This window comes from Numida meleagris, chromosome 1, assembly GCF_002078875.1.
Source record: "Numida meleagris isolate 19003 breed g44 Domestic line chromosome 1, NumMel1.0, whole genome shotgun sequence".
Taxonomy (NCBI): domain Eukaryota; kingdom Metazoa; phylum Chordata; class Aves; order Galliformes; family Numididae; genus Numida; species Numida meleagris.
Genome location: NC_034409.1, coordinates 98,417,386 through 98,430,051, shown reverse-complemented (window position 1 = coordinate 98,430,051; position 12,666 = coordinate 98,417,386). Strand labels below are relative to the sequence as shown.

Here is a 12,666-nt window from a genome sequence, read left to right as displayed (position 1 = left end):
AAAATACTCTGTCTTACATTGGAGCTGGATAGCTATAAGTAATGTGTTACAATTTACTCAAGAGGTCTGTAGGCAGTGCAAAGTGTGACTTAGCTGGTGAGAAATGAGGGTGAGAAAGTTATGAGTAAAGTGCATAATTGGCCAATTAGCTGGTGCAGAATTTCTTTGAAAACTGCCTATAGGACTTTTTGACATCTGCAGTCAAATGTCCCATTTAAAGACTTGTAGCCCCAGCAGACAGATATACTTTTTAGTAAATCGCCCATCTCGTGATGAAAGAGTCACATTCTGATTTCTTCTACACTATGCATCAGGATAATGTTTATTCATTTATTTTAAAATTATACCTCAGGGAAGAAATCTAATGCCTCTGTAAACTGCACAATTTTGCAAGTACCTGATGCACAGGAGACTGTGGGAATTGATGTATAAGTTGAGAATTAAAGCATGTTTAACTGACTTTGTTGTTGCATGTATTTGTAATTCATCATGGAGGGTTACATGGTGTATGGGAACCATTAGGTCATGGCCTGAACTGGTGATTGATCACCTAGTGAAGGGGCATAGCCAGCCCTGGTAGCACAGGTGGAAGCAATTCATCCTAACCTCATTTAAGGGCTGGCAGGCACAAGGGAAGCATCTTTACTTGGAGAATGCTTCCTTTGGAGTGTTTGGTAAGCTTTGGTCCTACAGAAGGGAGAAGTGATTTCTTCTCTGTTACCAGGTTTAAAGCAACTATATCTACTGTTATCTATCCTTACTCATGGTAAGATGCTAACACAATGGTGTAGTCACTTTTCCTATTGGTCTGATAGGCGGCTAAAAATGATATATGTACCCTTCTGTGATAACTTTTTACTAACATTCCATGAAAAATACCCACAAAATGACTAAATATGGTCATAGGTTAGAACAGTATATTTCAGTGAAAACAGAGTTGAAGACCTCGTGGAAGTTGGTATTCCCTTCTCTGAATTAATATGCTTGTGTTTGTGGGGATACCTGAGTTCCAACAGTGGTGTTGAATAATCTAGTTAATGTTGGCAAAGGTCTGAAATTCTATCAGTTCTTCTGCCCGTTTTCTTCTTTCAACTTTATATCAATTTCCACGTATTCTAGTGGAGATTTGAGGGTTTTTGCAGACAAAGTTCAGAGAGTCTTTGCTTGTTCTTTTCTCCCTTTCATGCTGTGTTTTGTTTCTGTTCCCCATCTTTCTATTTCCATATTACTCATATGGGACACAGGCATGATAGCTGTACAATCCAGAAGTAACTGAATATGGAAAGTAAAGGAAAATTAAAGAAAAATTCTACAGTTAGAATTACCAGTAGTGGAGAAACCTACACAGTAACTCAACAGATCAATAAGATAAAGAGAATTAGCAATTGGGTCTTAGAATGTTTTTCTCATCAACTTTGAATCTGTCAAAATTGCTGTGAAAGCCTTATTTTCCAGCAAGAAGGTAAAAAATAAGGAAAGGAAACCTTGTTTTAAGCTCTAGATCTAGAAACTCTTGTTTTTGCTGTAGAGATGCTACATAGAAATAATAATGTACTTTATATCTGATCAGCTGTGTACATGATTAAGCAGTAAGTCAGAGTAACAGTTAATAACAATACACTTGTTTATATATGTACCTTTTATAGATGTTAGTAAAAATCTTCTAGAATGAATGAATAGAAATTGGTTTTGCAAAATACTGAGATTTCTATCTTTGTCAACTGTTTGTACCTCAAAGAATAGGCTGAGGAATTCTGAGGAAAAGTTCTTCATTATTCTTTCAAAAAAAAAAAAAAATAACGCATAGGGAAAGGTAAACACTATGAGTATATGTTATAATGAATGTAAATTATCCCCTCTAGTGGAATCAAAAGCCTGGAAGAAGTATGGCAAATTCTAGGAACAAACTCCAGATGCAAATGGCAGAAAATGTGAAGAGAAATGGCACTCTGAGGGAATACCTTCAAAATATAATTAAAGGGGCATAAGGAATCAAACAAGATAAATGAACCAATATCTTACCTGTGGTCATGAGGCTTCTTCTCCCTGAGAACTGAGGTTATCTCTGCTTTTCAAAATAAAATTATATTGTTCTTGTTTAAGCACTAACATTTATATTTGAAATCTGTTGGCACTGAAGTGCAAGACATGCTTTCTGATGGTATTCCTACATACTTTCTATTTTCTGTTGGCTACATAATGATAATTGACACATAAAACCATGTTTTCCCTAGTTCCAATATCTGAGACTTGGAATTTAAGCCATTGCATTGTATTGCTTTTATGACACTACCATCAAGTATGATGAATGGTGAAATGAGACTTAAAGGGAGTATCTAGGTTAATCAATATTTAACCTTGTATTTTTGATCCTCATTGTGTATTTGCCTCTTCTCAGCCATGATTGTTCACTCTGGATCTTGCAGCTACAGCATATGTGAAATTTACAGCTGAGTTAAATAGAAATATGTCTGTAAATACAATCCACTAAAGGCTATTAAACATGAAAATAACACACCTGATTCAAGAAGTGCTTAAGTCTCAAGGTGCCTGAAGACAAAGTTTACTGTGCTAATGTTTTCCCTTGCTGTCATCCCTCTTTAAGCATATATGACCACAGGATTAGACATTTTATTGTGTACATCAGCTCTCATGATTCCTCATACACTTTATTTCAGACTCTAACGAAGACTTGCGTCCTCCATTGTCTAACCCTAGAGAGGACAGAAAGAAATGGACTTAAGTATCTTGTTCCTCTAACATTGTAACTAGAGTGATTAAGGAAGTATATACAGAGCGAGACCTGAGAAAGATTTTCACACTCATCCTTCAATATGGTATGAAAAATAGCCTTCAGTTGCATTGTATTCAGTGGTGTGATATTTTAGGACTGTTAAACTTATATTAAATTCCTTGTTGCAGTTTGCCTATTTGATTGCAAACTATAGATATTATCTCTCCATGGATGGAAGATCAATAATTAAATGGGAGTCTTAATTTACTCACTAGCTTGGAGATTCTGTGTCTGAGTTAGAAAAGTAGGAGGAAGAGATCTGTGATTTTATTATTAGAATAAGCTTTCAAAAATTCTGTTGATACAGCAATTTAAAGTGTATTTGTCAGTCTAATTAGAAAAACATAATTCTTATAATCAGGCAAAATTTACTCTCTGTATATTCATTTTCAGTAACTTTCAAACGGGTAATACTAAAAAAAAAACAAACACATAACAGTCATGTCAATAATTTTGAGTGCCCTACATGGTTAATTCAGGTGCCTAGCACAGATAACTCAGCCCAATGCGTAATGAATGCGAAATCAAAAGATTGTGTGAAGAATACTAACAGCCCTGCTTTTACTGCAGGTCTAAAACATGCTATCAGCTGATGAAATCAAAGTGGAACTACTAAAGATGAGACTCATGAGGACATTTCAATTCTTCTTCTGATTTTAAGAATAAATAAAATGAATTACTAAAAAATACAACCTCTGTAACTGGTAGCTTTTTTATTTTTCAGTTAGCAACTGACTGACTAGCAGCATGATTGCACACATGCAATAGAAAAGAAAAGCAGATTCTGATGTTCGCTTTTTTAGTATGCTCCCTTTTCACCTCCCCAGGAAATGTATCTTTTATTAGAAGAAACTTATTTCAATTTATAATAACATTCTGTCAAATACTATTAAAATAAAAACAAACAAAGCCAGAAACCAATCCCTTCCTCAGTTTGTATCATTTGGCTTTTTATTTGGAGATCACAGTAGTTTCAGAAGGTAGGATCTAAAATCAGCATAAACTTGCTGAATTAGAGCAAACGACTGAATTCTGGAAAAATGAGCAGATATTCAGAAGAAAATGAGAAGGCTTAAATAATAGATTAGTTGCATGGAGGTAGAAGAGAGAAGATGTCTAAACAGCGGTTTCATGGAGTAACATTCAGAGATGAAAATGTATGGAGAGTACATTGATTCAGATATGCTGTGTTAGGATTATCACATGAGAAAATCAAGGAAGATTGTTCTGATCTACTATTGGCTCAGCCCGGAGTTATGGGTTTTACTTTCCTGCAACAAAAAGGAATGCGGTACAAGCCAAAAAAAAAAAAAAAGCACAAAAATAATAGAAGTCTTTGAAAACAAAGGAAAGGCCACTATAGGTAATGTGAAAACCTCAGAAATATTTGGATTTCAATAGGTGAGTTTTGTGGAAGTGTGAAATATCTATGGGAGATGACATTTCACATGAGACAAATGTATTATTTCTATTCCTGATGGTGATGTTGCAAAGTGAAAAATTCTTTATACCTCGTGCACAGCTGAAAAAAGGAAAAAATTGCAGGAACAAGAACTAGCAGACCCTCTTAATTTGAATTTACGTTTTTTTTATAGCAGTTTCTGCTTTGAAAAAGAAGTAGAAACTTCAAAGTTAAATTATAGATGAGGAATGTGAAGAAATTTTGCCTTTCAGACTGCCTTTCTATCTTTTTTTCATATCATATGACATCAAGCAGAAGGAATTTTGAAGGGGGTGGGTGTTCATCTTGCTCCCTTCCACTGCTTGGGAGGCAAGTTGGGCACTGGTTGCGGGGCAGTAAGCAATTGCTTGTGCATCACTTGTTATATACATTTATATATGTGTGTATATATATAGTCATAACTATTGTTCTTTTCCTTTTCTCTATATTAGTAAATAGTTGTATCTCAAACCATGAGTTTTGCTTTATTTTTTTTTCCCAGTTCTCTCCTCCATCCCACTCTGAAGGGGAGGTGTAAGCAAATGACTATGGGTGTACAGCCACCTGCCGGGTGGATAAGCACAGTTCTCAAGGGGAAAAAAGTTTCAAGACCTTGTGTCAGATTTTGGTTCACTCATCTTGTTTGGCTCCTTTAATTACATTTTGCAGGTATTCCCTCTGAGTGCCCAGCTAGCCCCCAAGCAGCAGATGAGAGAATCATAGAATCATAGAATTGCTCAGGTTGGAAAAGGCCTTAGAGACCATCAAGTCCAGCTGCAACCTAACCATACTACCCTAACTCTAACAATCCACTGCTAAATCATGTCCCTTAGCACCACATCCAAACAGTTTTTAAGCACATTCAGGGATGGTGACTCAACCACCTCCCTTGGGAGCCTATTCCAGTGCTTAACAACCTTTTCTGTAAAGAAATTTTCACAATGCCTAACCTAAACCTCCCCTGGTGCAACTTGAGGCCATTTCCCCTTGTCCTGTCACCTGTCACGTCCTTCAGAACTCCTTCCACTTGTTGTCATGTAGTATGGAATATCCCCTGGCCAGTTTAAGTCAGCTGACCTGATTCTGTCCCCTTCCAGCTCCTTGAGCCCTTCGCTGTGAATGACCTTGGCTCTGTACAACACCACTTAGCAGCAACTATTAACAAACGTGTGTTATAGATATTGCTTTTCTCCTAGAACAAAAACATAACATTATACCAGGCACACTGAAGAAAAATCCATCCCAGCTGAAACTAAGAAACTTTCAGAATACAAAATGCAGAAAAAAAAATCCAAACAGTAAAGAATCTCTTTATTTGTTTTGTAATATCAGAGTTTCAAAATTATATCATATTATTACATTGATTAAGAAAGTTTTAATTTGGAAACAAATTTCAAGTACATTTTCAGCTAATTTTTGGAACGCTGGCATTGGAAAGTTCTTCTCCCATTTGGTTTCCATCTTTTATCATTACTTAACCAATAACATTCATACATTATATTTGTTATGGATTTATGCCACAAAATAAATCCTAGATATAAATCTGCATTTAAATCAAAAATCTGTGTTTATCTATAGATTTCAACTTTATTTGGATAAAAATATAAGAGATTAACCTGTATTTTACCATGCTGAATTTAGTGTGGAGAAAACAAGAAGATGAGAAGGCAAAACTTATTATTTATTTTCTTTTACTTAGCAAATACCCACTACAGTTGAAACCAATTGTTTCAGATGTCCCATAACTTATCAGGTGGATACTGAAAGAAAAAAAACTCTGAATGTAATCAATTGTTCTTTCCCCATTAAAAAATGTGTAGACTTCCAAAAAAAAAGTGGGACAATATCATATCAAAGGGCATAGAAAGTTAATACTGAGCTCTTTCTTGGCTGAAGTCTCTGATAAATCTGAAAGTATAAGAATTCTGAAGAAGTTAAGAAGTTTATGATTTGGTGATTGCTTTATCTGAATCATAAAATAATAATGAAAATAAAAATAACATGATTCTCTGGATTGTATGTTTAACAAAAGCTACTCTGAGAGGTAGAAGGCCAATGAATTAGGGACAGTACTTTAATCTTCCCTTTGGTGCCTCATCTTTCTTATCTCTCTGAACTCAATATTTTCCTTTTTGACATTTTTTTTGAGAAAATAAAGCTTTTCTGTGATCTGAACTCTCCTGGGTGTGTAAATGGAAAATCAGAACTCCGCTGGACTGTATAGATTATTTAAACAGACTTAATGGGATTTTCTTACATAACAACAACAACAAAAAAATAATAATGAGATGAAATGAGATGAAGATTCTGAAGATACTGTACAGCATCGTTAAATAGAAAAAAAACATTTAATCAGTAAAGTGACATTGCTATGATGGCTATTTGCTGTGAACTAACACACTGAAAACAAACAGGATGTATCATCTTAGTTATTGTCGGCAGCCTTTTGAACAGTTTGGCACATTCATACCAGAAATTCATGTACTTCCCAACACTTCTGTGTCATAAAATATGCACTTTTTAAAGAGCAAGTACTTAACTAATAAGGCTACCGGTCTTTTGAATCCAGCCTTTATGATGTTCTTTCTCTAAAGAACAATTTAATTAGATATCAAAATGTCACCTGCAGTGAATAAAATCCCTAAATTCTTAGGTTAGAGCAGTGTGTTACCTGCAGAACTAATCACTAAAGAAGTGATACTTCTACTTTGCCCTCTTGCTTTAGACACTAAGATGTGAAAACCACAGTACTTGCTTACCGCCATAAAATATTTGCTGTCTAACCTAAGATTTGAGCCACTATCTGACAATGAGAGAATTTCACTGAGTTTTGGATATAGTTTCAAGGTTTTCAATTTAGCAGAAAAGATAGGATAATGTTAAATGATTAATGCTACTAATGATTATTAATGATTAATAATTATTAATGGAATTTATAAGACTATACTTAATGCATTAGAAGGCTATAAAAAAATTGAAGATACCCAAAGATACAATTTTTAAAATCTTGGTATGGGCAGAAAGTACAGAAATTTTCCTCTGTTAACACCTTTAACTATGATCAGACTTCTTGAATTTCAGCAAACAAACAATTGTGAGTTCAATATTAGGGTGTGCTACAGAGGATTGCAAGAACTGCTTGAAATCCAGTATCTGTCAGGGATATCAGTGTCAGTGCTATTCAGTACAGTAAAACAGCACAAAAAGCTTTTGAAGCAATGGAAATGATGAATTAATATGTTCTCTTGTACATATTTAAAAATTTGACCTGAAGGTCAAATTCCATAGAGGGCAGTAGTCCTGCTACACATGCCCAGTAGATAAACCACAATATCCCAGCAACAGAACTGGAGAAGGAAACAGACTTTCAGTGTTATCGAAAAATGTAAGTCCTTTAGAGACAAGCCAGTCAGTATTTGGTCTTAGATCTTGAGACAGGCTGTCATGTTTTTGGCTGGGATAAAGTTAATTTTCTTTACAGAGGTTTATAAGATGATGTGTTTTGGATTTGTGATGAAAACAGTATTGATAGCACACTGATGTTTTAGGTGCTGCAGAGCAGTGCTCACACAGAGCCCAGGACATTTCTACTTCTCATAATGCCAGCAAGGAGCTGGGGGTGCACGATGGGAGGAGACACAGCCAGCACAGCTGACCCAGACTGGCCCAAAGGATGTCCCACACTATGTGATGTCATGTTCAGCATTAAAACTCTGGGATGAAGGAGGAGTGGTGATTTATGGTGTGACTATGTTTGTCTCCTGAAGTGGTGAGCCTTGCTTTCCAGGAAGAGTCTGAAAACCTACCTGCTGATGGGAAGTAGCCAACAAAATCCTTACTTTGTTTCGCTTGTGTGCATGGCTTTCACTTGACCTACTGAATTGCCATGACCATGAATTTTCCCACTTTTATCTTTCAGTTCCTCTCCCCCTAGCTGTGTGGGGCTGAGCTGCTCAGCGGGGTTACACCCTGGCACAGGCTCTAGGGCCAAGATTCTGGAAATGAGATCTCTGGCTCAATAAAACCTGAAGATATTTTTTAATAAAATAAATGGCATCATAATAAAATAGAATAAGAATGTAATTTTAAATGTGTGTTAAGTGTTCTTGCACTTCAAACAAATGCTGACACTTTTAATCTTATTTGCATTTTCTGTGCATTTTAATTATAGATGTAATTTAACAGCCACTAAATATAGAGTCCAACAGAATTTTGGTTGCTCTGTGAGTGTATAATAAAAGCCCCAGCCTGTTTTAATTGCTTTACTTTCATTTTCTTTTCAGGCTTTCTAGATGAAAGATGCATTTCAGACCAAAAGCTTTAGCCCAGTTTTTACATCGGTGAAGAGGTGACAGCAAATAACAGCAATACACCATAAATGTTTAAATTAGTGTTCTACATTCTGTGTCAAGAGGCATGCACATTAGTGTATCTGGTACTGAGCTTCAAGGTCTCCCTTGTGACAGAAAGAGACAAATGCCTCCCTACCACCATGACATAATTCTATACAACTATCTTGTATCAGGATAGGGTTGGAAAAGTAAAAGTCCAAAAAATCATCCTTGAAAGTACACGAGGAAGAGGTAGGCATTTCACAGCCTGGAGGCCAGGGAAAGGTAGATGTAGGATGTATTTTCTTCCTCTGATTTTTAATACACTTTCTCCCACCATCTGCATTTCCTATATTGCAGCTGATATATAGATACACCTCCATCAGATTTCCAGTGGCTTTTCTGTTCTTTTTGTTTGTATTTTTCTTCGAGCCTAGAAACCTAATTCATGTGGACAGGCTTAGGCAGCGTTCCCAAATCCATTGTGAGCTTCATACCAGCCAGAGATGAGCAAGCAAAAGAAAGGACTGAAATCCCCATAGCTTGCCTGCAGTGCTCAATCAATTCAAACAACCTCAACTCTGCCTGCCTTCCCCTGCTTTCAGAAACACGTGAACCACGCTCCCATGCTAATCAATTGCAAACTGTCAGTTATTTCATTGGCAGTAGGACCGGACCTATAAATTTAAAATGTGGGTGGAGTATTCAGTGAAATTACATGTCAGAATCCATCTGTAAATAATCATTCAGTCTGTAGGGTGACTTTGCCACCCTTAGGCATGATTAAATAGATCAAGCTCTTCTCTTGCATTTCATGCTGCCTTTTAAATTTTTCCAGCAAATTCTTTGTTTAGAGCTTGTGGCTTGGCACAAAGAACCTTTTTATTCTGTGCTTAAAATAATTCAATGCAAACACCTTCTAAGGAAGGAGAGAGTAAATTTTCTTTTTGATGGTTAACTCTTCACCATGAATTACAAAAGAAGTTAATAATGTCAGAACACATATGCAAAATCTTGGAAATAAACCACCTGACTTGCCTGTTCCTTTGGTTTTCCTTCCTCTCCATCACTCCTTTTTTTTCCAAATCCTCTAACTGTCAGTATTTTAATGAGGCTGTATGTAGCTAAAGGAAAGCATAGATTAGATCAGATACTGCAGGGAATTTGTAAGATCAAAGCTTACTCTTTCAAAAGTCTAATACTGCAAGGTTGCACTGAAAAGCAGGGTTCCAGTTAAATAACATTATTGACTTATCTTTAAGGCACAATATTTCTTATCTCTTTTACATATTTTTAGCATTTTCTTTAGTGAACGTTACATTTATTTCTATTAAAGGATATCAAGGACATATTTTTATGATTTTTTTTTTGTCTAGATTTTGTTTATTGACAAAAAGATAACAACAGTCTCCTGGCTCAGAGTACACTGTTTGAAAACATAACGGAATCCATGTTTCAAGTAGATTAACAGAACAACTCAGTACTTTTAGGAATGAAACAGTATATCAAGTATTTCACCACTTTCATTCTTATTAATTGCAACGTTTTTCAAGATGGTTTAATTTGCATATTCTTAAAAGTAACCTAATATAACCCTTGATTCCTAGACCAAATTTTAAATATACACTAAAGCATCATAGAAAATCCTTTTGCACTGTAATAAGTTTCGTTTTCTTACATAGACTTTTGCAACAATGTAGTTTAAAACAGTCCTTTGAAAATTTTGGATTATCCATCCAGGTCATGTAAAAGTAATAAAATGAAGTGCATAAAATTCTCAGAGCTACTCAAACTGAAATGCAAATGTTCTTTCATGTAGGAAAAGACCATTATAATTTTAACGGAATCTAGTGCAAGTAAAAATGTGAAAGAAATAATTACAAGTTTTATGTACAGAGGACAATTTGAAATAGTAACTCTGAAATGTGATTGAAAAGTAAATGTATTCTATCATTCAGTAGTATTTTAACAAAAGGTAGAAAAAGAATAGTGTTAAAAGTTGTTCATAATAGGGGAAGACATAGTGAGAAAAAAACACTTTTCACTCTTTCATTTTTCAGTGTATTTATAAACTCTTTTCTATCACTTTTCTTTACTTGAAATAAATTAGATGTAGGTGTACATAAAATTAGATATACAAGGTGAAATTTATGTTCTTCTGTTAAGAAGACAGTTTCAGCAAATTATTTAAATAAATGTTATGAAAAGAAACACTTGTGGAAAACGCTTCATATTCTACAACATGCATTTAAAATTATAGGAGTTCCAATATCAATATAGAGTAAAAAAATACATCATTTTTTTTCCCCCAAATTTTAACCACTTCAGAATTTGAAATGATATTCTCTAAAGCCTGTTATTACAAGAAAAATTCTAAAATTCTTTGTTCATATTTGAAGTCAATGCAAAGTATTAAGGTTATTGTCAATTAAATGACACATCCTGCTAAGTTTAAAAAAATAACAACCCGAAAAAACATAAAATTCAAGTCCTTGCAAAATCTTATCTTAAAATATTTCCTTCTAGGATTACTCTACATAATTACTGGTGCAAATAGTAAAATGTTATACAGTCTTTGCAAGGTTGTGCCTGTGAATAGGTTTATGCACTTGTGTAAGTAGACTGCTTATGGTGCAGCTAGACTGATTCCCTGGAAACTGCAGTCTTCTATTCATCTCCCACAGAGATCCATCAGGGACTTTCCCACGATAACACTTCATAACTCCACACTGGCAATTTGATCCTTCTCATTTGATTTATCAGTGTTCTGCTAGATACTTTGACCAACAATTGCAGTTGTAGATTGATAACAAGGTAGGCTTTTAACTATTTTAAAATTACAGACATAACCAATACATTTTGAGCAGAGTATAAACTAGTGATGGGTATTTCTTGTGATCACTCAAACTGCTGAAAATCAAAATATATACATAATGAAAGTATATCTCATTGCAGCCTTCCAGTATTTAATAGGGCATTATAAACAGGAGGGGAATCAACTTTTTACTTGGGTAGATAGTGATAGGACAAGGGGAAATGGTTTTAAGCTCAAGGAGGGAAGGTTTAGATTGGATGTCAGGGGGAAGTTCTTCACAGAGAGAGTGGTGAGGTGCTGGAACAGGCTGCCCAGAGAGGCTGTGGATGCTCTGTTCCTGGAGGTGTTCAAGGCCAGGTTGGATGGGACTTTGGGCAACCTGGTCTAGTCCCAGATCTGGAGGTTGGTGGCCCTGCCTGTGGCAGGGAGATTGACCCTTGGGATCCCTTCCAACCCAAGCCATTCTATGATTCTATGATTCTATATTTTTGATAGTTTTTCACTTAAGACAACCTATTAGCTGAGTGAAAAGCTGTATTGGCTATACTTAGGACATTATTTTTTTTCCAAAAATCCACTGATATTTTTAATCAGTGCAATCATATGTCAAATCAACAGGCCTATGGCAAATGTTCCTTTGTTTCCACTTTCTGTTTCTTGAAACTCTGTATTGGATGGCTAAGGCAGAATCATTAAAGTAGAATCATTAAGGTACTTTCAGGTAGTCCTACCAAATGTTTAGAAACTTATTTTTTTTTAACAGAATACAACAGATTATAAAAGAAAGCTTATAAAAATTTTCCTTGGCTTTACCCATGGCCTCCAAATATTTCACTAATAAGAAAGGACGATTATCCTTTCAGCTATCTTCTCCTTCAGTTTGTTTCAAATGTACTGTATGAGCAATCAATTTATTTACTGGTTTTGCAAGGTCACGTTCCATGCTAAGTTGCTGAAGTTGCTCAACTAAAAACAAAATGTAGCTCTGTCAGGCTGTTTGGATGATCAATCCCATAATACACTCATCTTGACAGAATGAATCCTCTAATCTGTAGTATTAAGAATTTGACTTCCCTTTACAAATTCAAACTCATAAAAATGGCAACGTGTTCCAATATTGTAAGTCACTAATAACGTACTGATGACCTTTGTCCTTAATTATTATGACAAGAACATGAAGGTGATGACACGCTGATAGAGCTGAGGCTGTTCAGCCTGGAGAAGAGAAGGCTGCAAGATGAGCTGATAGCAGCCTTTCAGTGTCTGAAGGGGACCTACAGGAAAG

General features: G+C 35.4%; 1 long non-coding RNA gene across 1 annotated transcript; it reads left to right on the top strand.

The window, feature by feature from the left end:
* Positions 662 to 3,462, top strand: LOC110392600. Its single transcript, XR_002434500.1, has 3 exons — positions 662 to 766; positions 1,863 to 2,837; positions 3,365 to 3,462. It is a non-coding gene; the product is annotated as an uncharacterized LOC110392600 (long non-coding RNA).